This window comes from Cyanistes caeruleus, chromosome 1 (genome assembly GCF_971803275.1).
Source record: "Cyanistes caeruleus chromosome 1, bCyaCae1.hap1.1, whole genome shotgun sequence".
Taxonomy (NCBI): Eukaryota; Metazoa; Chordata; class Aves; order Passeriformes; family Paridae; genus Cyanistes; species Cyanistes caeruleus.
The window spans coordinates 45,110,419-45,137,894 of record NC_141701.1 but is presented as its reverse complement, the minus strand read 5'-3'; the positions used below and the strand labels follow the sequence as shown (position 1 = coordinate 45,137,894).

The 27,476-nt window shown below is 36.0% G+C and overlaps 1 long non-coding RNA gene across 10 annotated transcripts in view; it reads left to right on the top strand.

Moving 5' to 3' along the window:
- The window catches only part of LOC111924908 (uncharacterized), a 171,156-nt gene that overhangs the window by 25,516 nt on the left and 118,164 nt on the right, over window positions 1–27,476 (top strand). The window contains exon 2 of one of the 10 annotated variants that reach the window (XR_015286942.1): window positions 22,175–22,300. The exons of 8 other annotated variants lie outside the window; for them this stretch is intronic. This is a non-coding gene — a long non-coding RNA (uncharacterized LOC111924908). Of the gene's footprint in view, window positions 1–11,408; window positions 11,480–22,174; window positions 22,301–27,476 lie in introns of all 10 variants that reach the window. One more of the 10 variants, XR_015286940.1, reaches the window with a different exon arrangement.

Sequence of the window (27,476 nt, the reverse complement as noted above, 5' to 3'; positions counted from 1 at the left end):
TTTGTGCATTTTCAATGCACTGAATACCTTACCCAGGATATACCTACTGATGCCACACATATGTTAGGGAAAGAGAGCAAAGAAGAAATTCAATTTACCATTCATCCTGTCCCCAGAATTTCAGCTGATGATCAGCAGATCTAGCTAGCAGGCATACACTGGAAGAGATTTAACCTGTGACACCACTGCTATTCCAGACCCCAGCCTTCCCTAAAGTCGAACAAGTAAATTTATGACAATTTTACTGTCAAAAAGAAGACTTGGATTTTTCAACATGTGCTCACTGGAGCATATTATTAAATATACATATAGCTATTAATAGCTGAGTTTTCAAAATAGCAGGGATATTGTGGATACAGCTCATGGAATTATAGCTGGCACAATTTTTTCCCCTGTGTTCCAACTGGCTTCCTCATGTATGCACTTTGTATATTTGTATATATATATATATATCCAAATTATAGCAATGTATTTGCATTCCAGCAGAATTACTTGAAACAAGAAACTATTATTCAAGGTGAAGAAGACTATCCTATAGCTCATGTTAAAACATATAGCTAATTTTAGGATGTATCTCTCCCTCCTCATCCTTTTGAACTTCACATTTACAGTGAAAACATGCACATGGCCACTTACTGCAGCCATGTTTCTAGTTTTATCTTTGAATAAATGAAGGGGTCCTCACACAACCCATGAATGCTACTTTTATATTAATAAATGCCCTTTTGTTCTTGTTCTGCCTCATGAGAGTTTTTCCAATCAGTGAAAGTTTGAACCCAAACCCTGCCACCTCACAGTACAGAACACTAAACATATATTTATGGCCAAGGAGGAGTATCTATCACTGGTATCTGGTGTGGCTGGCACACAGCAGTAAGTCATTTATATTGGCACTTACTACCTACCCAGAAATTTGGTTGCTGTGTGCTAATAGTGAAATTCATACATTTCCTACTGTCTCCATTGTGTAAATACTACCTTTTTTTACTTCCCTTGGTAGATGTCCATCTCCTGCCCAGGGAACTATCTCTGCCTCTGGTAAAGAAGACATGTCAGAGGCATGGCCAGGAGAAGGATAAAAGGAAGTTTTTTTGTGTTGATTTCAGCTCTTTGGGTCAGTGATGGATGAAAAGGCAGCTAACACAAACTATCACAGCAGCTGAGGGAGTTGTAAATATTTTCACACCAATCCTTCTTTCATCTGCAAAGACAGAGATGGTTTGGCTTAAGAAAGAATGAAAATAGAAGTATGCTTAAGGAGTTCCAGCAACTCTTATTTGAAGGGAAGCTGGAAAAGTAGGACAGAAAGCTGTAGTGGTATTATTAAAAAGTGATGCTGTCATGGTTGCACACCAACCTTCTGCTGAAGTGAAAAAAATGCTTGATTCTGATGGCTGCAAAATATTCAAATGACCATATTTGTTTTAAAAACAAGTGGAAACATCCTGCTTGCAATAGAAGCAACACCAAAGTTGTGATTTATAGCTAAAGATGCATGGACATTGTCATACAGCGTATGTGCTGGCTGCTGTTAGCACTTGTGGTGACGTACTGGGCCCCTTGGGAGGCCATTGCATGCTTTTGTTAGGGGAGAAAACACAAGCCATATCTGTGTTTGTGACAATTCCCAGCTGGCTTCCCTACTAGTGACAGAAATAATTAGCATAAATAGATTTTTAGCTCTTTAATGCCTCTGACAGTATATTGCACTGAGAATAAATTTCCAGAAAATCATACAACTTGTTATAACTTTTTTATGTTTCATATGTGATTTATTGCTACTTATCATTTATTATATTTTTTTTTCTATTGTGAATATATTTGAGCTGAAAACTCTTTAGGGAAGGGTTGCCTCAAAGTGGAAAATGAAGAAACAGTGAAGTGACTACTCCCAGTACAGAACATACCAATTATGTAGTCAGAATATATCTATTGCAATTCAATGTATAGCTCTGTGATTTGGCTTACTTCCTAACCAGTTCCTAACTATGGACTTGACATTTTCAATGGCAGGGCTGTCTGCCAGCTGTGATGTACAATAAGGCAAAGGTCTGATCAGATTAAAAGTTTTCACCTGCAATTTTTGTGTGTGTCATGAATACACTCATCAAATCAGGCCTCCCTGTGAGTGCAGAATAAATAGGAGTAGTGAAATGGTTGCAAACAACTGATGAAGAGATGGTCAAGCAAGTGCAAAATGACGGATTATTTCTCAAAGTGTGATTCCATATAAATAGCATATATGAACGTGCACAAAGAGCCTTTATCACAGAAAGGACATTAAGTATGGCTGACCAAACCTTCAGCTGTGTGACAGAGCTGGTTTTTCACCTCCATCACAGAATGCTTTGTGATACCTTTATACAGGCACCTTTTCTGGTGCTGACAAAGTACAGTGTTACTTTCTACGTGCTCTTTGACTGGTGATGATGGAAGTGTCTACTGTGCTATCTATTCATAACATGCACTTAAAGGTGAAATCATTTATATATTGGCATCACTTTGCAACCGGGACTTCTAGACAGGTAGCTCTCAGGAAAGCAAATTCTTGCTAGAAAAGCCATGATTTCAGTAGTGGAAAGGCAAAGAAAGCAGGAATTTGTTCTTTAATTGTCTTTGTCCATTATACAACCAACATTAAAGGTAAAAATTTATTTATCTGAAAAATCTGAGAGTTAAAAATGACAATGTTGAGGTATTTGATATATACAGACAGGTTCATTAGTGTTTTTTGGTCGCTTTCTGCTGTTCCAGTAATACAGCAGAGCCATAAACCCAGCAGGATTTACAGCTGCTTTGTTTGCTAGAGCAATGAAAAAGGGGCCAGGGTGTCCCTGTGAAAATGGCTCATATTCTGCAGCCTAGATTATCAACAATAGGGACTTAAATCTACATTTAGGTGATTAAATAAGTGGCCTTATTTTCTGAAGTACTGAACCTACTTGTATCCCACTGAGCCACTAAAGGAACTTGAGCTTAATAGTTTCTGATGTGCAAGACTCTATCTGCAGTGGCTTCAGCTGTGGAATGAAGGGCTGGTTTGAGGATGGGGCTTGTATAGAATGTGGAACAAGTTTTCCAGATTTCTGGATGAGGTGTAGTCCTAGGACTGTGTGGAGAAGGGATGAGTGGGTGACAAACGCTAGGCACTTGAGATGTAATAGTCCTGATTCAAAGCTCAGCAGCCTGAAAATCAGAATGTGCCTGAGTGAGCCTAAAAACCTTTTGACAAGAGTAATTAATCCTAATAGAAAATACACATGCTGCTAACAACAAATTGTCACTTCTTTAAAGTTGCTCAGGAAAATGCAACACTACAAGACACTACATGTCTTTGCATCTTCTGTCCATGTTTCCTAGCTAAGATCCTTATCGTGTTTATTTCTGTGAGGCTGGCAAGGATTTCTCTTGATTCTAGAGAAAGCACTAAAGCTGCACCTTACTTTAGCCAGGAAAGAAATGGACATTGCAACAACAGATATAAAGAAAGGTAGTTTAGATTTTGGATGTCTTCCAAATCTGAAAGCAAATCCTTTGGTAGGGAATACAGATGGGATAAAAAACCCAAACCCAAAAAATATGGCAACAGTGCTCCTTCAAGATGATTAATTATTTTTAAACCCTCTACTTCAGGAGTGCAATGCACTGTTATTAACTTTTGGGGTCAAACTAGATAGTTGGAAGCAGTTGGTTCTGAAACAGATTTCTTACAGCCAAATCAGAAAGGTTTGTTGCAATATAAACTTCTTGAACTGCTGAACATTTCCTCCTACGCATTAAAGGACCAGATTTGAAATTTGTTCAGATCAGTACAGAAAAACAGACTTCAGCTCAGTGCAATTTATTTGTGTCAGCTGAAAATATGATTTTCTCTGCTAATTTTTCTGGTTCCTATCAGTGAAAATGGACCCATGATCCAAGCATTTTAGAATTTAAGCAATGCACCCTACATAAGAATGCTAATTTTTCAGCAAGTGTGTTATTTTAGCTTTGTTAATTTATTTAACAATGTTAATTTACCTTAATTTTCTATGGACATGTGAGGGAAGGCAGAATTTTTTCTGCTTCCTTCAATTAAAAAATAATTTCTAATTTTCAATATCATGGAATAACTTTTAACTGGAAAGGAAATGTGACATCCTGATTTGCCAAAATGAACAATAAATAAGAAGGAAACTGTAAGCACAAAACACAATAAATGTAGTCTAGATTTCAAGTGCTTCCTTTAGCTATGATTCAATAAGTCAAATGGTTATTTTTAATTTCATTTCTATAATCTAATAGGCTGCAACTTAAAAACTGAGTTTATCACACTAGCCTGTCACTGAAACAAAATCTAGTATGGTCATCTAGTTCAGGAGGTTAAGATAAGGGCCCCAGGGTTGCTGAAATAAGTGCATTACAAAATGGAAATGATTCTCCACTGAAAAATTCCTGGAGCAATTTTTATGCTTATCTGAGAAACTACAAAATGGAGTAGAGCACAGTCAATCTTAAGCTGAATAGAACTCAATCCCCTCAACCTAAACCCTCATCTAAACTGGCCTCCCCTACCCCAAACCAACCTTCCCACCCAGTGTCTTCTTTCTCAGCCTTGAAATGTAGTGTTTACGAGCAGAGAAATCTCAAATGCTTCCCTGGTCTGGGAAGCATTTGGATCTAAAACATTTTGTCATCTTCTGTGAGAGGCAAGAATTCCTTTAGTACCTTTGCTTCAAAGATAAAGTGATACACAGAGCAAGGTTCAGGGGAGGCAAACTTGCTGCTGTTCCACACGAGCTTGGTCCCCTAACAGAGCATCCTTGGGGGGATTCCTTCATATGGTTCCTAACCTTGAGCCAGCCTTTCCAAAGGCTTTCATCTGCAGCAGAGCAGAATGGGGTATCACAGTAAGTGTGTTTGCCCTCAGGAGGCTTGGCAAAGGTTATGAGGCATTATTGACCTGCAGTGTTGTAATGTCCCTCAAGACTAACCTTAAAAGTTTCAGTTCTGAGTACGTAAGACTAGCTGGATCTTTTCTATGTCTCTGGGAATATTATAGCTTTTCATAAAACCATGTACAAAGAGTACTGAAAAAGGGCAAGAGGACATTGCCATCTTCCCTGAGACAGGCCTGCAAGGTATACACATACTTGGTTTAAACAAATCCCTCTATGTTAAGACAGTTGGTCAGACTTGTACTGCCAACATCAATACAATCTTGACAATGCTGGGAAGAAACTAGCTGGCTACATCATATCTTCATCCTTTCACTTCAACAAATAGAATGAATCTTAGCACACAGCTTTAATGGATTCATAGTTGGTGTACATTGGATTGCAACTCTGAATTTGATGGAACTAAAAATCTTTATATTAGTTGAGATTCTGGCCTCTACTTTAGATTACAGGTGCAATTTCCACAATTGCTAAAATCCTTTTAAAAAGAAGAATGCCCATTATTTTTTCCAAATTAAGCAAATGTATAATTTTCATAAAGCATAGCAAATTAAAAGACCGATCTCTTTTTCTAGGAAGGTTTATTTTGGAAGCCAGAGATGCCTAATAAGTGGTGTAATGTCCTTCATCTCAGCTGAAAAAGACAGACAAACAGGGCTTTAATTTAAAATGAGATGAGGCTTGCAGAAGAGTTTTTGAAATTCCTAAGCCATTTAGAATCACATCTAATGTAAATTTTCCTTTTTGAATACCTGGTCTTTTGGTTTCACAGCAGTGGATCAAGGATCATATATAACAGAGGAGGGTTACTGGGAAGGGCAAATTTGTTCCAATATTTTTTCTTACAATGTCAGTGAAGTTTATATATTTATAAAGTAGGAACTGCATGCCCCTTCATACTCATCTTTTTCAATGACATTAACATTTATATGTGCTGGAGCTGATTCTCACATCAACCACCAACTGCTTTACCAGTTAGTTCACCATCTCAGAATGCTGATCATTACACCAAAATGTTTTAGCTATTTCATACCTAGAATATTTTACAAAGCATGCTTTAGGTGTCTTTGATATAGCTGGAAATTAAATCAACAGCAGCTTCAGAAAGATCTGTGTAACTTTTTGATTTTCCATGGCAAAGTTTAAAATAATCTGTGAAAATATGATCCTCAAATCCAGAATCATATAAAAATGAGAGAATAATATTAATAAAAAATACTTCTTGTCAATCTCTTTTTCAAAGTTGATCAGAAATACTTGACCTTGATGAGATTTCAAAGCTAACCCTAACTAACTGTAAAGAAGAGAAAGGTATTTAATTGACAATACTTGAATAGAGTTCTGTCTCATTAAAACTTCACCTTATACTTTAGCACAGTTTAGCTATCAAAAATACCAGGAAATAAATCTTTGCCTTGAACTATGTGCTATGTGTGAAAGATCTTGGTAATTTCCACCAGGTTCCTAACAGACAAGTATCCATATCACAAAACTGCTACTAATCAGAGAATCAAAGGAATGAAAAAGGAATGGGTGCTGATTCACTTAAAATTTTCCCTCAGAAGACTGCCTGTAGTGAAAATCTCCTGTAAGAATATCACCCTTAAGACCTGGTGGAGAGCAGCACTCTGTGAATATTAATGGCTCAGGGGCACATGCTACTTGAAAATTATAGTTTAGGAATCTCAGTTTCACATTCAGTGATTACTTTAACAAACTGCATTTTTCTCCTTTTCTGTTTCTTTCTAAATATTTATTAGTTTGGGGTTTTTTTAGCCCAAACATTATTTAAGAAAATGGCATAGAGGAATTTTATATGGTCATTAAAGTGTTTTTTAAATCCATATTGCTAACATAGGTCTTCTTTCACTGGTCTGATTCTATAAATTAAAATCATAGGAAATACTAATTCAGTCAAAGCCTTTTCTTACTAAATGATTTAGAAGAATTGATTTCTTTGGAGGGTTGAGAGGATGAAACCCAGCCTTTCCAGCTGCAAATCTAGAGTCCTAATAATCCATCTAATCTCTTTTAGACCATCAGTTTCTAAGAGACATCTGTTAATCTGGCAAGCTGAGAAAGGTAGAGGTGTTATGACTTGACGACATCTGGTCATAAATTGTTTTAACCTGAGACTCTCTGGCCTTGGTGAGACTCAAGTTTTGGAATAAAGGTTAATGAAAAAACTCAACAAGCAAAACCATCACCACTAGCAATAGCAAATAGGAAAGACATTGAAACTAATGACTGCAATAAACGTTTGCATTATAAATCAGTTACCACTGAGTATCACTAAACAGGTAATTTTCAGCAGGCTAGCAGCTAGATTACCTACTTAAGTGAATACAGGTTACATAGTCAGAAAACCTTGTTATGTCAATTTTCTTGCTGGCAATGTAATCATGTTGAATACCTTTTGCCCTAACACTGCTAGGGAGAGAGACATTTTCTTATTACCAAAACCCAGCATCCAAGGCTAATGCTTCAATAACTCTAAAAACTCTCCTTACTTCCTGTACATATTGATGTTTCTGTCATTGCAAGGGGTGTGATTTTATGAGCTGAGTTAGAGACGGCCCAACCTTCTATTTTGAATGAAATTTCTTATTATGGTTAAGCAAACTCCAGGTCAGTTCAGAAATCAGTCCATTAACTGAAAAGTTGTGGATGGGAAGAACTGGCAATTGGAACTGACAGCTGACTTTTAAGGCAGAGATTGGGGAGCACTCCTGAATGTAATTGCTAAGGAAGCAGCAATCTGCAGCCTGAGTTACTTGAGAACTGTTCAGCACAGAGCTGGACTTGTAGAGTGCTTTTTCGTGCCTTCTGGTGACGGGAAACATGACCTGGTCACTACACATGGTCACTAAAAAGCTTGCAATTAGCTTGCCATTGAGGGACAAGTGTATCCTGCTCATTATTGCTGCTGCTTAGCTTTTACTTTGAGAATGAAGCTAGGCTGCCCTTCAGCTTGGCTCCCAAACCTATATAGCAGCTCTCCTCAAAGTTAAAAGCATTGCCTCTGCCACTTTTCCAGTTAAGACCACTGGTCAGGAGGTGACTAATAAAATACTCACATTACTTCCTGCAGGTGAGTAAATTATTTCTAAGAGTTTTCCAGATCTTACACAGCATATTGCAAAAAATGTGGACTTTCAGGTCCAGTGCAATCCCCAAGCACTCTTGTGTGGAAGCCACCTGATATCTGGTTCCATGTTTGGCTAAGGCAGTTAAATAACTCCTCCTTTGCAGGTTATTGAGATATCATATTACTGTTCACATTAAAACTGACTGGCCCAGAATGACTTCACACATCCTAGCCCACAAAGCCATGCTCAGACAAAGTGTTAGGAAGGAAGCATTGCTGCTGTGACTACCCTTGTGTCATGGACAGTCCTGGCTGACTGACAGACTGGCATCAAGATGATGAAAGAAAGCCAAAAAACCTTTGGATTTTTATTTTTACTGTCCAATTGCTTCCCAAGGTAAGGGTATGAGCTTTTGGATCATACATCTAAGGCACTCGCTTCTCACATACTATATAGGGAGCACAGCTCAAAGCTCTGGATTTTGAATGATACTTTTGGGGACAAATGCTTAAAAACAGGCATTGTTCTGCCTAATGTAGATAGATAAAAGTTCTTTGGTCAATCCCATGAGGGACAAAAGGCTGAGACATCTTTGACTTCCTTTGTCAATCAAAGTCTGTAGGAAGCACATTAAAGTCTGGAACAAATACCACCATGGCTGTTCAGTGGTACCTGCATGGTAGAAGGTTTTTCTTCTACTATTACTGAAGTAAAATAACTATTACTGAAGTAAAATACACTTTAGCATTATCTGTTAAAGACTTTTTAAAAAAAAGCTCAAAACTTGGAGGAGTGTTTTTTGCCTTTTTCTCTCAGCTGCTTCTGGTTCAGCATAAAATACATAAGTGTGATGCACACTTAGAGAGGAATTCTGCAAGATGACACTCTTTCTTCAGTTTACCATTATGTGAATATAAACAGAAAATACATTCCCTTTCTGTAGAACACCATTTTTAGGGCTTGGTTTATTGCCTGTTTCATCATATCCCTGTTGTGAACTGATGAAAAAATGTGTGTGCTCCAAAGAAGGGTGTGGTGATGCTTTTAAACTGTGATTTCCATAGACCACAGTTTGAGAAACCCTAGAGTATGGAATGTTGGTACACATGTATCTGTCCCCAGATAAAGCTTTTCTTTAATGTTTGATAATACAATTTCCAAATTGTCTTTTAGTGGAAGACAGTTGGTGCTTGGATCTAATTTCACATAAAGAATGAGGGGTCAGAGGACTTGTACTGGAGTTTGTTCTGTCCACCCAAAGGATGTTAACCCTCTTTTTCTCTTGCTAAGATTCTCCATGTAGTCTCTCACAAGTATATATTGTAGATGATCTTGTCTCCACCTGGGTGAAAAATAGCATATAAATTCAGCATTTTTATTACAATCATAATATATATTTTTAAAAGCACAATACTGAGATACATCGGTGCAAAATAGTTATTAAAATAGAAACATATATTTTTAATGAGCCCTGAAGCCAATATAACAGCAATTATGAATGTAATTCACTACCATAATAAAGTAATTTATTTATCATAATAAATTATCTCAGAATTAAAAAATAAAATATTACTTTAGCTAGAGTCTGTCAGAGGGGGAAGATTTAAGCATTCTGCTTTAAACAAGATGTTGGAAAGGACAAATCAGGAAATTTTATATTAGATAATTAAAGGCCTTATGAAAACCAGACACATTTTGAAGAGAAAAAAAAAATTAATTCCCACTGGATCTAAGACTCCAACTTTCTCTTCAGAAAATAAGTCTATAACTCAGAGAAATATTTTGTGTTTTATTATTTCTTTCTTTTAGTTGAAGTAAAAACAAGTGTAGATTTAGATTCTAAGGATTAAGTTATAGAAAAACCCACAAACTGACCTCCAGTATTTTGGAGAAAAGCCCAGTGAGTATGAGGGAGTAAGAGAATGAGAAAGATGGAATTTTTTTGTTTGAGTGGTTTTTTTTTGTTGTTTTTTTTTTTCCTATGCTTACAGTGCCTTTAGGGATTTTATCTCAGTATGTTGGGTAAACAACACAATGGAATTATACAGGTAGTCTCTCAACACACGTTTAAATTATGCAACAAATGTTTGATTGGTGACTTTGTACTGAAAAGTGCCTGATTCAACCTTCTGGTAAAAGAGAACATGACTTAAAGGGAAGTGAGTTAGAAAATAATGCAGCAACACACAAAAATTTGGAAGCAAAATCACTGTGAGAGATTGAAGCACCATCGCTAATATAAGCAAGCAACCCTGAGAATTGGAAGCAGAGGATTTCAGATAGCTTGGGAATTTGGCTGCCTCTGTGGCAGATACAGTAAACAGCTTCAGAAATGATTGTGTATTTCTGCTAATCACTTAGGCCATAAGATAACAGCTAAGTTGACATTTTGTGCGCAAGAAGTGAAACTGCTTACTCCGGTTCCCTATTTTCTGTCATTTTTGCAGAACAGTGGCTGTCAGCAGTGCACCCTGAGTGCAATAACAGTACAGCACATTGGCAAAAAGACAACCTTGAGACTTATGTGCCCCCAAACACAAGCCTTCTCTGAAATTTTCTCATGTTTTAAAATGATAAGTGTTGCTATCTTTGCACATCATCTAGTAAGAATGCAAAAGAGTGCAAAAAGAAAGGAAACTGAAGATTACTTGGGCCTTCCTTTTTTTTTTAGAAATATGCCCAGTACTTGCTCTTTAGCTTGCTTTCTTATCACAGTTTAATATGCAGTTCCATCACTGCTATTTAGTGATAATTTCGTGACTCGGTGTTGCAATTGGTTTTGCTATTAGAACTAATTAAAAAAAAAAAAATTCTCTCTCTTTATCCACAGACTTACATTTTTATTTGCACTCAGGTATTGTTGCACCCTGACTTTGCTGAAAAATTGTTCATGAGGCCACATTGTAATTTTCATTGATGTTATATCCTTGTTGAAAGGCAGTTCTTTTTTGGGGATGGTAGAAGTGGTGTTATAAACAAAAAATGTGAAGAGCCATTTATCTTGAAGTCAGATCAAATTTGCTCCTCATCAGGTAATGTAAAAACTCACTGACATATATACAGGATAACACTGTTTTAGGCTTTGGTCTTAGGCATTCAGAAAAGGGCTTCTTTCTTCCTGTGTCCCCTTCATTTAAATCGAATAAGAAATACAGAATACTGAAATGATCTATTCATGAATTGAATGTAATATCACTCATAGTCTGTAAAGTTTTCTTCTGATACTATATTTTTTCTAAAGTTACAATTAAAGTACTGAACCTATCACAAGTATCACTTTACTCTAGAAAAAGAAGGAACACATTGTCTTTCCAACCTGTATTTCACATTTCTGCATGCACATAATAGATGTTTACACTTATTACCTTTGTTTATTTCACAGGCAATGTGTGATTTCAATGCTGAAGAGAGGCTGCACATGGCTTTCAGCAGTTCATCCTACCAGTCTAAGAGGTGAACACCCATAATCTCTTTGGAAGAAGCACACCTAAAATAGTAACAGTTTTGTGTAGAAATTCTGACAGTCCATCCTTTCCTCTAGCGAAATTATGGAGATTTTACCAATGGGTGGGTGAAAGATTATCTTGAAATCTTGCTGAGTGCTTCCATCAATGATAAGGGAAGTGTCAAATCACATAAGGAGTAAATATGGAGAGTATATTCAATTCAAGCATTTTGGGAAGCAGAAAGAAAATACCTAGAGACATGAGAAATAATATATATGGTGATAAAGGAGAGTAGAGGTGGATGTTTCCATAGGAACCAAGAGAAAAGAGATTTGTCTGTCTTCAGAATCACTTGCATGACATTCAGAAAGGGGTCAGCAAATTTCTTGGTACAATTCTTTTTCTTCCTTCCACTCTTGAAAACTCTTTAGATACTTGGAAAATAAAAAAGAGTTTGAAAGTTGGAGAGAACTCAAGACTAGGGTAACTGCAAAGCCAGTGTTGCCTAATTTGCTCAAGGTCTTCTATGATATCAAGTTTCTTTCAGTGATAATTAATGCATGCTTATAAGCAGCTGATGAGTACTAACTAGGCCACATGTGTCTTCTTTGGATTGTTGGGCCTGTGAAATATGGGACATAACACTTTTCTCCTTCTGCAGAATGGTGAGAAAAGCAAGTAAATCTCACCAAAACAGAACTGGCCAGAGAAAATATTATGATTTTCATGTCCCTAGTTGTAGTGACTAATAGTTTTTTGTCTTACAGTGGATACTCTGACACATGTCCAGGCAAAAAAAAAAGCAATCTGTTTATAGAACAGAACCAAAATGTGTCCGAAGTCCAGATATTCAAGAAGGAAGTATGTGAAATGCCTTGTGCTGGAAAAGCTCTGGGGCTGACAGCTAGAAAATAGCTAGGATGGAGATAGTAATGCATTGCAGTGGCAATAAAAAGCAACCTTTTGATCTTGTGTAGTAAACCAATGGAACAATTACTTGGAAAAGCAGCATTGTGGTAATACCTCTCTGGCCAGATCGCGCCTGCACCGTTGCCTTCAGTTCCACTACCCACAGAAAGGCACCTAAATGCAGAGTTGTGGTGACTGAAAGAATGACTTGAAGATGAGGAACAATTAAAAGGTCCTTACTATTTTACTCAGCCCAATAGCAAATATGGAAAAGGATGAGCTCATATAAGAAAAATAAAGTTATGAAACAGGATGAGAAAAATATCCTGACTTAACTATGGTTAAATAAATATAGGCTCCATATGAAAACATCATATTTTTTTCATGGTAATATTTCTCCCTTGAGAATGCCATCATTTTTACATCAAGTTTGAGGAAAACCCTAGAGATCATATGTCAGAGAACAATCATGAATTTGCAGTTATAAGAATGCATTTAGCATGTCTTTCTCATTCTCATTTTTATTATTCAGTTAAATATAAGAAGTAGGAGAATAGTGAGTTGCAGGAAAGAAGAAAAGTTGTAGCTATATGGTCCTCATCAGATTCATAAATTATTGCAAGAGATAATTTCTTTTTAGTCAGATGTAAAAGGAAAAATATGGTATGTAAAGCATGAGTTAAAGAATAGTGGGAAGAAGACTTGAGTGCTCAGAGTTCTGCCATGAAATCATAGGAGCTTTATCAGGTGACATTGAATGGGACATCTCTTTAAGGACATTAATTTTCCAGAAGTCTGGACTTATTTTTCCTACAGCTTGATTTTCTGTAGACCCCAGAGACAAGTTTTCTGGTAATGCTGCTTTCTTAAGCCGACACATCAAAGAGAAGATTTGCCTTGAGTTAACATCAAGAGTTAGTGAGAAGAAATACACCAGACAGCCAGACCGTCTGTTTTGGATTCCCTTCAGACCAGTGGTGGCCAGGCAGAAGCCAACCGAGGGCCTGGGTTCATTGGGGGAGTTTGTTACCCTTTTCATTTCTGTTTAAAACAGCAGCTGCTAGCCTTGCTAAAATGGGTTTTAAATTGGTTCTTGACAAACTCATGTATAGTCTCAAGGCTGTTATTCTTTCACCATCATGGAGATTATTGTTTTGCAGACCATGCTTGGATCTTGAGAATGACATACTACAGCATGTCGGAAAGTCAGTCATGTAAAAAGTCAAGAAATAAGCTAGTAAACAAAAATTCACGTTATCCTGACTGGCTTTGCTAGCTGTTTTAAATGAGAGTGATAAAGTTATGTTTCCTGCATTGGCACTGTAATTCTTTCCTTCGTTTTCTATAAGCCTGTTGTGGAAGACAGAATTTAAATGTCATGGATCATTGCCAGTAGAAAAATGAAACTTCTCTTGGGTGGGAGCAGAGAATGTCAATGGCTTGTTTGAGCTTCGGATTCATTTTGCAGACACACAACTCAATTCAAGGAGATTTGGTAGGATGAGATAAACAAGTGTTGACAAAACGTAGAAAAGAAACAGACTTTCACATACTTATGGAAGGTAGGTAAGCTGCTTCTCTGAAAGGGAGCACTTTAGGGGCTGATCTCTTGCCAGACTTAAGCTGCAGATTGCTATGTAGCTCGTCTGTGTTTCATTCCTTTCCCTGGGTTAGACATGGTTTCTCATCCCCTAGAAATGAAAGGCTGATGGGCAGAAAAAAAGAGGGGAGGGAATGATGTCTCTTTCTCCAGTTTTGATGGTATCAGAACAGACATGATCCAAATGTGGCACCATCACTGATTAATGTGAGACCTATCCATACACAAATCAAGACAGTCTGAAAGTACACCTAAAGAAAAGCCCTTGATTTTATTCCTGCACATTAGAAGGAAAATTCAACTCTGAAACACTTTTTAGAGTACAGTTCTCTTTTGTCTTTTTTTTTTTTTTTTTTTTTTTTTCTGGAGACATTGATACAAAGTTCCGTGCTTCTAGGATAAAAAAGAGTACTTTTCTAAAAGAGACTGAAGGATGAAGCTCACTGAGTTATCTTACTCACTGATTTTGTAAATAGATTTTAGTGGAATTATTTCCATTATTAAAAATAATTATGCCAATAAAGTATTTGTCTGAAACAAGGTCCTATGCCTTTCTGAGGTCATCTTTTCCTGAACAGGAAACAAGATTAGAGCTTTGCAGACAGAATTATCAGTTCTGATTGGGTGGACTTGATGTAACATTTCTTTCTCACTTTGAATCTGCTTAGTTTGAAGTTAGATCTTTTTGAATTTTTCACCTTTCCCAAATGTTTCTGTGCACTTACTATGTATGTCATCTCTACAGTAGTGCAGACTACTAGTTAGCCTTCTTTTTGAAATAACTTTTCCCATGTAGATTAAGTGAGGTTTGAACCAGTGTGACTGCTGAATTCAGTTCAGCTCAGAGAAGGCAATAATCTAGAGAGTTTACATTAATGTGAAAGACAGTGGGATATGTTTTCTCAAGCAGGATAACAACTGGGTATGGTTGCTCCATCTATGCAGGTTTTTTTATGTTTTTATCAATGCCCATATGACACCAATAATGCATAGTTGAATGAAAGGTAACCTGTCAGGGAATAAAAAGATGGATAGAAAACTCTTAATGCATACATCTTGTGCATAGTTTCTCATTGTATAGATTTTTGTATCCTCAGTTAATCCCAAATATTTATGAAAATAAGGACAAGCTCCGTAGGTAGAATAATAAGAAAATCCCTATCTAAATTGTGAAGCATCTGTGGACAGTAAACATGAAAATTAAATGACTGTATAAAGAGATAGTTTCTTATATACTATCAAAGTCCTTTGTGTATACTGATATTCATTTCCAAGTACTGCTTGGTATAGAAAGTATGTTGTGTCCATGAGAGTCCATATACAGCTCAACTCCTTCAAAATTAACCTCCCTCTGTATAGATATCATATCTCTCAAAGGATCAGTTATTAGATTTTTTTAAATCATCTTCAAATTAGCAACATAATTTAATCCGGACTCTGATTCTCACAAGTGGCGCTCACTATAGGTTATGGTGTATTGCAACTGTTTTAGCTTTTGTCTGGGAAATAATATACCAAACCCTATTTGTACATAGATCTTTCTATATTTTTTTGGCCCAAGCAAAATAAAATAGAGGAGAAAAAAGAGTTCAAGGCTTAGGCTTCTGTTTGTTGTAAGCAGATCCTGGGTACTTTGTTTTTCCTGATGAAAACAGTACAAAAATGCTGGCTGAACTATACATACAAGACACAGAGCTGAAGAAGAAAGGTGAAACAATTTTAATCATTTTAATAAACCCCCTATATTTAGTATAAATTCTCATTTAAATATTTCTTAAGAAATTGAATGGAAATACAAGTGAGCAAACAAGTATAATTTTTCTTCTAGCAGTAGGCTGGACCAAAATTAATTCAACACTGCATATGGTCTAAAACTGAAGCTGAGGTGAAGGAAGGTGAAGTACTGCTCAATCAGCTCTATGATACCCAGTGACTACTCTCTGTTTGGATCTCAGACCCATCTATGCCCTTCAGCAAGTCTTGAACCTGACTGTTGTGGCATAAAGGAAAAAAAAAACAGAACAAAACAGGGTGACATCCATAAACCAACTCTAGGGCAAAATAAATGTCATCAGGAAAAAATCAGGACCATCATATTCATAAGCAAAGAGTCTGCACAACATTTTCCTTATTCACTGCTCGGTAATGACAACTTCAAAAGATTGTATTTCCATTTACTTTGACAACAAACTCATTCAATCTATAGTTATTGAAGCTGGTTATTTCAGTATCAATTTATTAGCAGCATTAACATGAATGTTGATTGTTTTTAAATGCAAAACAATGTCTTTGTCGCTAATTTTAGAACTAATTTTAATTTGAACTTGACTTTAATATAAACATGACAATGCCACTTTGCCACTGTGTATTGCCATCATGTATTTTTATTTTCTCATGGGAACTGACAGAATATGATTCATAATGACAATATTAATATAAGCCTATGAATAACAATAAGGATTTATAATAATATTAACATACATAACATCATCTGTATTGAATCTGTCGACATTAATAACATAGATTTTTTTTCCCAACGTGGTATACATTTTCATGTGTCTAGAAATGTCTTCATTAGTATACATTTATGATCACTCTTAAGCTTATGCATAGTCTCTTTTATTATGCAAATAAGGGTTATAACACACACTCAAAGAGAGCAACTCTCCATATATCACTTTTATCTTTAATAAGTCCTGTAAAAAGTGAGTAGGTTAAAAACTCATCCCCATTAATTGATATTGGTTTGCATTCTTGAACTAAAAATGTTAATGATCAAGGATATCTATTAAACTGTTACATAGCTTTTGTATATAAAATCTCTCACAAAAAAAAACCTATGCAAACAAAGTATTTTCCAGAACAGACAAAAAAAATAATGAAAAGGAAGATATTTACAGCTTGTAGTGAAAGTTTTATCTCTACATATATACAGGTGCAATTGGGGACAATAAGACAGTCACAAAGGCAGTTCTAAATGATGCATAGTTGTTCGAGGGCATATGGTACATTTCACTTTTAACTGAGATTTTTTTTTCTACCCTTTTAGTGCTTTATGTTAGAATCTTAACAAGATTTGTTAGTCCAGCTTGTTTTCTTTAAAGTACAGTTGCTAAAAAAAGCCAAGGAGGAAAACTAGTGTCACAGCCATCTGTGAAAAGAGACAGAGCAATAAATGTGTTGAATTGTGATGAGATCTACACCAGTAACGATGAAGGTCTCTGGGGAAATCTTCACATGCTGTTGATCTTCTAGTGAACTGGACCATCAAACACATCACTAACATTACAAGCAAATAAAACCTTTTTCCTCCATATTTCTTCACTGTGTTTAAGAAGAAAAACTCATCTGTTTTAGCAATTAAAAGCAAATCTGATCAGCAATTAAACTATCTCAAGATGAAAGTGTGAGTGACATATTTTAGCCCCAAAGAGTTCCAAAATCATCCTTCTGTTCTTCTCAAAGTGCAATTAGATTAAGTAGTTTCTATTGTCCATGTTGAGAAAAAAGCTACCTGGAAGTGAAGACTTTGATTCAAAGAGTTTTTTTAGAATGTCTGTAGGCAACCCATATGTCTGTATTGAATCTTCAGCTTGGAGCTTTCCTGAATGGGATGTAAGGTGGTTGCTGAAATCCACACAGCCATGCCTAATGTAAAATTTCTGAGGCTCAATACCATGCTTCTTTCTCTAGCCAGTGTCATCACTCATTAGCAGATACAACTTGTCATGTATGATTAAAAATGTATTAATTAAAATTACTATGTCAAAAGGTTAACTATATGATTTATGCTATTTGATTATAAGTGTCTTTAGAGAGATGTTAGGCTGGATTCCTATTTACACCATAAGATATATTCCCTTTTAACTCAGAAAGATGAGTTTCACCCAGGGAAAAGGGGAAGGATATGTTGAGAGAATACAGCTTTTACTTTGAAATGGCTTTAAGAACCCTTTTACAGGTAAGTTTGTGTTGGGGCAGGCAGAGGGATGCCTGCCCTGGGAAGTGGCCTGGCAGCCAGTGTTGCACATTGGTACAGGGAGAGATCACGCTGCTTCTGGAGGAGGCTCCCCAGACCTGCTCTGCAGCACTCAGTCACGGGGCAACACAACCTGTCTCTGTCCCCTTTGGTGGCAGCTGGCACAGCCAAATCCAACAGCCAAGCGGCACAGCCAGGTTCTGGCAGGAGTAAAGCTGGGAATTTCCCACTCCTCCCAATCCATCTGCTGTTTAAATAGTGGTCTGTACGTTTATGAATGGCTTCCATGCCAGGGTCAAATATGGACAACTGTGGCTCTGTTGCAGGGAATGCTATATGCAATTACTGCTATGGATGGCTGCTGTCAGTTTGAATATGGCAGGACCAGGTACTGTTTCAGCAGCTACACAAAAAAACCCGACAGCTAGGAGTAAAATTAATCAACATGTTTAAGAATCTTCATAAGAAATGACAGTAATTTGTGGGTTTGATTTTGGTGCTTTGGGAGTCACATAGCATACAATGGGATCATCAGTGTTTCATCTGGTGTACCTTAAGTGAAAATTGGGCTAGATTTCATGTCATCTATTGTATTTAAGTTCTTCACTCTCTTGGTTCTGTACACAAAATCTTTGAACAGCAGGATCGACATGGGTTTGATTAGAGAGATGATTTTGGTCCTGGTCAGTTCTTACTATATGAACTGTGTTGAGTGGTATGTTTGCTGTCACTCAGGGTCTTGAGATCTGACTCACACCAAATGAATCCTGGAAGCAATGGAATCCAGTGTAGAGAGTGCCTTTCTGTCTTTGGTATTATTTTAAAACTATGAGATACAAATTAAAAAAACATGTAGGGAAGGAAAGTATTTTGAGATGGAAAAACTGGATTAAAATGGTTTTTTAGGTGTGTAGGTGCAAAGGAGAGCTATTTCATCTTTATTTCTCTGAACTACAACTTTTGTCATTGGTGTATTGGTTGTACTTCCACTTCGGTCCTGTGTTGCCTTCAGGATATGCTGGATCTGCTACTGGAGTGGAAGTTGGGAATAACAACAAAGGAAAACAATCTATTCTTACGCTTTAGGAAAGATATTTCGAGAAAATCTGTCTGCAAATTTATTACTCTAGGCTGTTTATTTTTAAATATTCAATGAAAAACCCAAGTCTCACACCCTCTCAAGCCTTCCTCAGAGCAGCATGTAACAGAGCTGCTTAAAGTCCAAAATAAAAAGTAAAAAAACCCAAACCAAAAATGTCAACAGAAACACTAAATTAATGAATGTTCTGTCATAAAAAATAAGAAAAATGAAAATACAATTAAGTACGAAATAGTATGCAGAATATTACATTAAACTCTTAATTTGTAGGGTTTCATGGGTATTGAAAAAAGTCTTGTTTCTGCAATATTTATTGTGTGGCTGAATTTCTATATTTTATTTTCATTTAAGATTCAAACTCTTTTATATATTGAGATTCATGAATTCAGAAAAGAAAATTTAATTTATTTTATAAATCCTACTTATATAGTTCTTTATAGGTTAATGGAAATCTGCTAGATCTCTTATAAAATAATATGCTACAAATCTTTGATTAGATGTTTTTAATCTCTAATATTTTTCATGCCATTTTGATATTGCCTATTATATCACTGTAATTGTTATGTACATAGACATTTTCATAATATTTGGAAATAAATTACCTATCAATTCTTGATGATTCTTGCTTTTAATGGAAAACTTAATCTCAGAACTTTTGTATTGTCCTTATAGCCTGCTCTAAAGGCTAGTGATAAGTAGTTTAATTGATTTCAGTAGTCTGTAACTCTAAGACTTTATCAGAGGGGCATAAAGTCATGCATGAGCTGTAAATCCCAGTTGATTTACTTGGGGGTGTGGGTTGGAGGGGTGGTTATATCAAATAGAGATCAACATTTATACCTGATGAAACCAGTTTTAAAAAATTGGAACTATTTCTCCCTATCTTTGGATGCTGTTTAGTGAGTTCTTGCCTGAATTAAATTTACTCTTTGGATCTTCCTCATTTTACAGACATTTATAGTGACCAGGACCAAGCTAACCACTTGTTCTCTTCCCAGGCAATCTGGATGATACTTTTGATATATCAGCTGAAAAATATTCATGTTAACCTTTACATTGTCCCCTACTAGCTTCAGCATCATCATTAACTGAAGTGTGGCTCACTTCCCTGAGGATAAATTGTTCCATTAAGGGGCCACATGAAGAGTATTACCTTCACAAGTAGGGAAGAGCACTGTGCAGTTTGGCAGATGCCTCTTAAGAAGAAGTGTTGGAGCAGTTGAGGCAAATAGGGGGAACATAACAAGGGCCACAACTCCATTAGACTGCGCTGCCCAGTTAATTGCTCCTTACTCCCATTTACCCCCTGGAATACCCATGTGGATAAGTGATATACAGAGGTACTGAAAAGGTGAGAGAAAGCTGTAGACAGATGAGCTGCCTGTCTGTTTGCCATAGGAAAAAAGAGGCTGTGGGTGTGCATATAAATTAATCTACTGGCTGGTCTTCTCTGCTTTTCTTTTTTTTGTTCCTGTTAACTTTCCCTGTGAAATGTCTTTCAATACCCTGACTTTCTAAAGGAAGAATTTCATAATTTGATGCAATTTAGAAGTCTCCTGAGTAACTGGATTCAGAGTGCCATTATATATTTCAGCCTCAGCAGTTTATAAGCTATATTGAAAATAATAAACACAAGACTGAGAATTTTTTTTTTTAATTAAATGAATGTACAGGAACAGATTCAATCATCAACTAGTTCTTTAAAAACTGTTAAGTGTATGTAATACCAAAAGCTGTGCAGCTGACATAATTTAGGAACACTTACAAAAAAGGTGCCACCCTTACCAGAGCTTCTGTGAACCTCTGGACACAGGTTTTACTGAATCTTGTCTTTCATTGTTACTTTAAATTATAGACTTAAATTAAAAGAAAGAGCAACCTATTAATAAATACCATTCTATTTCAGCACAAAAATTGGGCCAAAGTAATGATAGAGCTCTGATTTAGACAAAGGGGAGATTTAAGGAAATAAATATCCACAGTGACATTACAACATAAATTTCAGCTACCTGAATTGCAACCCAGCAAAGGCAGAGTTTTTCTTAATTGTTATAATTATTTTAAAGACTTTTCCTCTTTAGGCAGTTTAGCATCTCAAAAAAATGCTGTTTCTTTTGTCCTTCTCTTTGCCCTTATCCAAATCTATACAATCTAAACCATTGTAACATTCAAATAATGAAAACCATTAACAGAATGTGTGGGGGAAGTATTATTATCCTCAGTTTTGCACATGAAGAACTGAAATCAAGACAGAAGTAAAAGGAATTGACCAGTTTCACCTAGGAAGTCTGTAGCACAGTAGGGAATAGAATGTAAGTCTTCTAAATCTAAGGTTAATTTCCTAACTTCTGACCCATCTGACCTCTGTAATTAGTCTCCTTTCCCATGTTCCAACTTAGTGTGATGAAATATAACTCTAAGATATTGTGCTGATCCTTAATTTGTCTTGTTTTATGTTGGCTTCCTCCCGTTACCACATTCTTATTCTGTATTTCTTTTATATAAGGTTTTCTGTTTTCTATAAGGTTTTCTTTTTTCTTAGGAGATAGCATCTGGAAAAGAAAGAAATAGATACGTTCATTGCTGGGTTAGTCAATTATAGTGCCCCCAACCCTGAGTGTTGATTCAAGTTTTGACAAAAAATATACACTACATAATTTTCAGATGTGAAGAAATTTATAAGTGATGTAACATGGCAGATATGAATTTTGCCCTTGCTTTTCAAAAACATAATTTTTAAATTAGGAACAAAAAAAAAGAGATAAAGAGAAAAGAAAGAGAGAAGAGAAGAGAAGAGAAGAGAAGAGAAGAGAAGAGAAGAGAAGAGAAGAGAAGAGAAGAGAAGAGAAGAGAAGAGAAGAGAAGAGAAGAGAAGAGAAGAGAAGAGAAGAGAAGAGAAGAGAAGAGAAGAGAAGAGAAGAGAAGAGAAGAGAAGAGAAGAGAAGAGAAGAGAAGAGAAGAGAAGAGAAGAGAAGAGAAGAGAAGAGGAAATGGTGTTCATCCATTCCTTGCTTCATCAGAAGATCTTGTAATGCATTAGTCTCAAAAGATATCTGTTTTCCATGGTGTTCTGTGATCTTTAGCTGACCCCATTTTTCCTTTCATTGCCTAATAGACTGGCCTGGGAGGACCTCATTTGGATGGAAGGAGGAAACATTCTTCCTCAGATAGAATGAGGGCAAAACTAGTGATCTTCAGCAGCTCGATACACAAGCCCCAGTTACGTCAAAGCAAAGCCTGGGTAAGATTGTTAGGGAAAGAATTTCTGAATAAATCTATATTAAAGTGTCTGAAAAGGTTAATGTTCTTGCTGGCTAGAACCTCCAAAATTAATTTTTTAAGAAGATTTGTACACTACTCTCCTCTGAACCCATATGACCACAAATACATGCAAGAAATACCTTACCCCACTTTCTGTCAATCTTAGTCCTGTCTTTAAATATTCAAAATTTTAACAATCATAAAATATCTAAATGTGTAGAAGTTTCTGCAGTTAGCTGAGACTGACTTTCAAAGCTATGAGCTTTTTGATCTCCTAAAGATCTGAGAGCATTTTGTAGTTTACACTTGCATAGAGGTGTTTCAAAAGAGATATGATTATCTCATGTTCATAAAAAAGCATAATGAGTTATTTTTTTTAAATATACAAAGCATTTATTTGTGTGAATATTTTTATACAAAAAAACCCAAAGGTTTATGAGACAAAAGATCCAAAGAGCATTAACTTTGAAAGAACATAAGAGCACATGTGAATTTTTTATTCATATTCTTTTTTTTTTTGCATATAAAAAGTGGAAGTGTTCCCTTAAACTGAAGAAATCCAGCACAATGACTTTTCTGAATCAGTTTTATATCATCTTTAGTGGAAGAAAATACATATAAAATTTAGTGGGCATGAACTGACTGGTAAGAGAAAGGTTGCAAGCTAAAAAGAAATACTGCAAACTCTTCAGATCTCTATTTTCTGGGTCATGTATGATCTTTGAACAATCTGTCTATGATTTAAGCAAATAGAGTTCATAATCAAGAGAAAAAAATATTTTAAATAACGCTGTATATAAAATGTCTATTTTCCTGAGTAAGTTCTAGTTTGCATTAATAATCTAGATTACTTGAACTCATCAACTAAATTTAGTATACCCACATTTGAAGAAAATTGAACTTTGTTGAACTGTCAAACATATAATTGCCACTCAACTAATTGTTTTTATTGATTTATTTTTTTCCAAGAGAATAAGCAGGTCAGTCAGTTATAGAAAGTCTGATAAGGAAAAAAGATACATTCTTAAACATTCTCCGCACAACGATTTTCTCCTCTAGAAGTGAAGGAAAAGCAATGTTGTCTTAAAATGTCTGTGCAGAATTGAAAATAATTTCTCATTGTTTTGGCAAAAGAATGTGGATAATATTGGTTGCACTTGAACTGAGTACTGTGATTTATTTTAGAGTCAGTGTTATTCAATTTGGTGTTTAGCTGCCTTTTCATCATCTCTGTACTTATATCCACTGAGAGTAGAAGTTGCTGGGCACTGCTTATGATTGCTTGGTATTTCCTACTGGTATACTATGTGTGTTCCTTTGAGATAGGAAATATGAATCTTTCCTGGAGCATATGTGGCCCCAAAATGAAAAACCCAAACCTCCAAACTCCCTCCTCCTAACCTCTCCAACAACTATTTTCAAAGGATCTCTCCAGCTCCCTTATCTCATTAGTACACCTGATGGCTCTGCCCAATAGCTTTCCCATCTCTCTTCAGGGCCCTAGAAATGTCCAAATTGACTGCTATAAGCAATGTGTTTGGCTGTTGTTTCAAGTGAAATATGGACAGAATGTAATTTTCTTTGTTTCAGTATCATATTTTTAACTACACACCGCGGCCTGTCCAGAACATGTCTGATGAAACTGGAGAGCCTTATGTTTTCCTGAATTTCTAAGTACCACTATACTTATGTAAAGCTATTAACCAATATATGATGATTAATGTATATAATGAGTGAGCAGCTCAGCTAAATTTCCATGCAAACCAGTGCACAAATAAAAAAAATGAAAAAAAAATGTGTTAGGGATGATAGAGGTTTGAAACTTTTTCCCTCATATCACTGGTGTGTGAAGGAGACATACAAGTGATTCCAGGTACAGAATTCACATGCAGCCAAAGGGATATGTGATGAGCTAAATAACTACTACCAGCCTTCCATGTTACTTTGTTAGGTAGGTAAGTATTGCAGAAATTTGGCTTATATGTGTAGTGAATTTATTATCAAAATGCCCATTAGGTAATGTAAGAAGATAATTTCCATTTGCATATGAGAAGGACATGTACCAAAAAAGCTTCATCTTAAACTTTCAAACATTGTAGCACAAAATATTGGTTTTTTAGAAACTTTAGGATACTTAAAGCATTTTCTATGTGTCTTTCCCATGGCTTTAATTACAGATGTAACTATTCAGGACCTTTGAAAAAAAAGCTCTATGTTTTTAAGATGATTACTCATCAAATTAGTAATTAGGACAGTCATTGATAAAAAGCTTAATATGTGTGACTTCACTTATTTGACACAGGAGTTTCTTGACAAAATTAGAGAGGAAATCCAATTCTCTGGGATGAAGGTTCAAACAATACAAGGTTTGGTTCCTTTTTCTTTTGGTACAAATATGCCAACTTTTATTACAAATGTTTCTGGGGACTTACCATTATGAACTGTACCACCTCTCTTCACATGCAGAATGCTGTACCTCATTAGAGTTCCAGCCTTCAGGTCATATTATGCCTTTTCCTGCTAAGTTAAAAATCATTGTACTATCAGAAAATTTCTGATTATATTTGTATCAATAGTATTTAGAACTTGAAAAGAAGTAATAAATTTAGTGTCAAATTCAAGTGGATGGAATGATTTGACTTCACTTTACCTGTAAACATGTGATGTATTGTTCTGTCTCCATCTGTAATGACCTGCACTTTTGCAGTTTTCTGTTTTAAGAGACCTGGAAATCTAATCCAAAGCTATATTCCCAGAGAAGATGTATAGTGGGCATGCACTTCCTGGGAGCACAATTCGAAGGCTTAAACTGCAGAAGGCTGCATTGGATTTGGGGCTGAAAAATTGCATTTCCATTTTTTTCTAAAATGAGTTTCTGGCTCAACATGTACTACATACAGCCAGGGCTCTGCACTAGCATAGCTTTCAATATCTAGTTCACATCTTTGTATCATGCTGACCCAAAATCTAGATGGTCAGATGTGGATGTAGAAATCTGACCACTATTAGCTTGATGAGTTTGTGCCTGGCTCTTGCACAGTCTAGATAAATTCCAAGGTACCCAAATGTTCTTTTATGTTTGACTGGCATTTAAATCTCCATTCACCCTTTAAACATCTAGGTGTATCCTAAATTCTACTCGCAATTTTTCCTTGTGTGATTTTTTTTGGGTATGCTCATAATGAGCCAGGTCCAAATACAGTCAAGCAGCTCAGTTCCAACTTCCCAGCTATCTCCTGGAACAAAGGAGATAATGCTTTATGATCTCTCTGACGCATTGTGAGCTCTCTGGGGAGAATGAGGACAGCCAGCAAGGGGAGGGAAAGCAAACTGAAGAGAGTCATCTGAGCCAGAGCTCCCACCTCCCCAAGGACTCCTCTAGCCAACAGTGAAGCCTTGTCTCCAAGGCTCTCTGATATTCACAACTGCAGCAGAAGCATGGGAGTTGTTAGAATTGCTTGGGTTTTGTTCAGTTTCCTACTTAAATGCAGTGTGCTGTGCTCTCTATCATTATGTCTGGGAGGAAGGTTACCAGACCAATTTTTTCTGAATATTTTTAGCTTATGCTGCTTCTTGTCCCTCAGCGTTTAGTGAAAGAACTAGAAAGTGTTTTGTCAAAACAAGTGTTTTGTGAAATATTTCTCTTTGTCAGATTTTGATAGAAAATTTTGTCATTATTTCATCCACAGGTTTTCCACTAGAGAAAGGGTTATTCAGTCAAGCCCCCACTTTTTATCCTATCCACACTGGAACTAATCTTACTGGCAACAAACATAATCTTATTTGAATGAGAGAGAGTGAAAAGTGATATCAAATTCATTTCTACATTTAAAAAAAATATTTTAATCTGCTTTGCTCTGTTTAGTTCCAACAATGACTGTATTCAGTTTATCATTCCAGACATTTCTTCCTGTAAACTTGCTCACCAGGTTTTGAAAATAGTTTTTTTTAAGGGAGAACTATTTCAAAAAAATGTTCCACTTTGTCTGAGAAACAGAGTCATGTGGGAACTGCTTGCTATCCCTTGAAAGGGTGTTTTCACTTAGAATTAATATAGCTTTATTTAATTTATGACATCACATGACATGATAAATTATGAATTAAAAATATCATTATTTTCTGTGTGAATGCTTGTCATCCATTTTGATAGAAAATTAATCCTGAAGCTTTTGATAAAAAGCTTCCAGTATCACATAGTAGCATCATTAGCAGCACAAGCTCAGAAAGGTCCTTTTGCAAATGGGGAGTCCTGGAATGTGCACTGCTCTTCTTTGTCTGGCTTTTATAATTTACTAAATTTTCATGTATAGTATATTTTATTCAAAGCTGAATAGAACCAATTGTTTACACTCAAACAATAGTTTATAGATAGCAGGATTTATGACATGTGTGCTGCCCATCAGTTCTAGCAAGGAAAGAGGATGGATTCAGTTCTAGCATGGATCCAGCTGCCAGTACTCTGTCAAGGAGCTTGTTTGTAAATTACTAATTTGCACATCTGCCTCAGCATACAATTTTAAATATTTTTTAAAATTATTTCTTAAAATTTCTTATTGTGCATTCATTTGCTTTCAAACTCAGCCAGACATGAAAAAATATCCTGGATGCTGTTAGGTATATGTCTGTAAAGAGCCTCTAGGTTTTTTGAAAAAACACAAGAATATTTTTTCTGCTATTTTAGTTTTTTGATTTCACTAGAAAAGATGAAGTGATGGTCTAGAAATAATAACACAAAGCTAATTAAACCCGTTTTTATCCTAGAACATTTGAAATTGTTTGGCTGAAGTTTCAGTCAAAGATTTGTGCTGTTTCTTCTTTTAATCTGAACTGATTCACCCATTCCAGTGAAGCTAAGAATAGATTTTCTGTCTTTGTATGATTCCTGACTGTCTGTAATCTGAGGAATTTAAAAAGGAATGTAATGACTTTTACATTTGCTTTGGGGAAGTACTTGGAAGAAATTCTTTCTTTGGTACTCAGTTTTTAAACAAAGAACCTTGAGAACAGCTTCCAGCTTATTCAGCATCACACATAAACTGGATCAACAGCACCTCTTGGTTGAGTTTCTAGCTGTTCTGCTTGACTGAAATATCTCACACTGCATCTGATTTTCTCTTTTTACTGATTATAGCTTTTGTGGCTTTTGTTTAACCTAG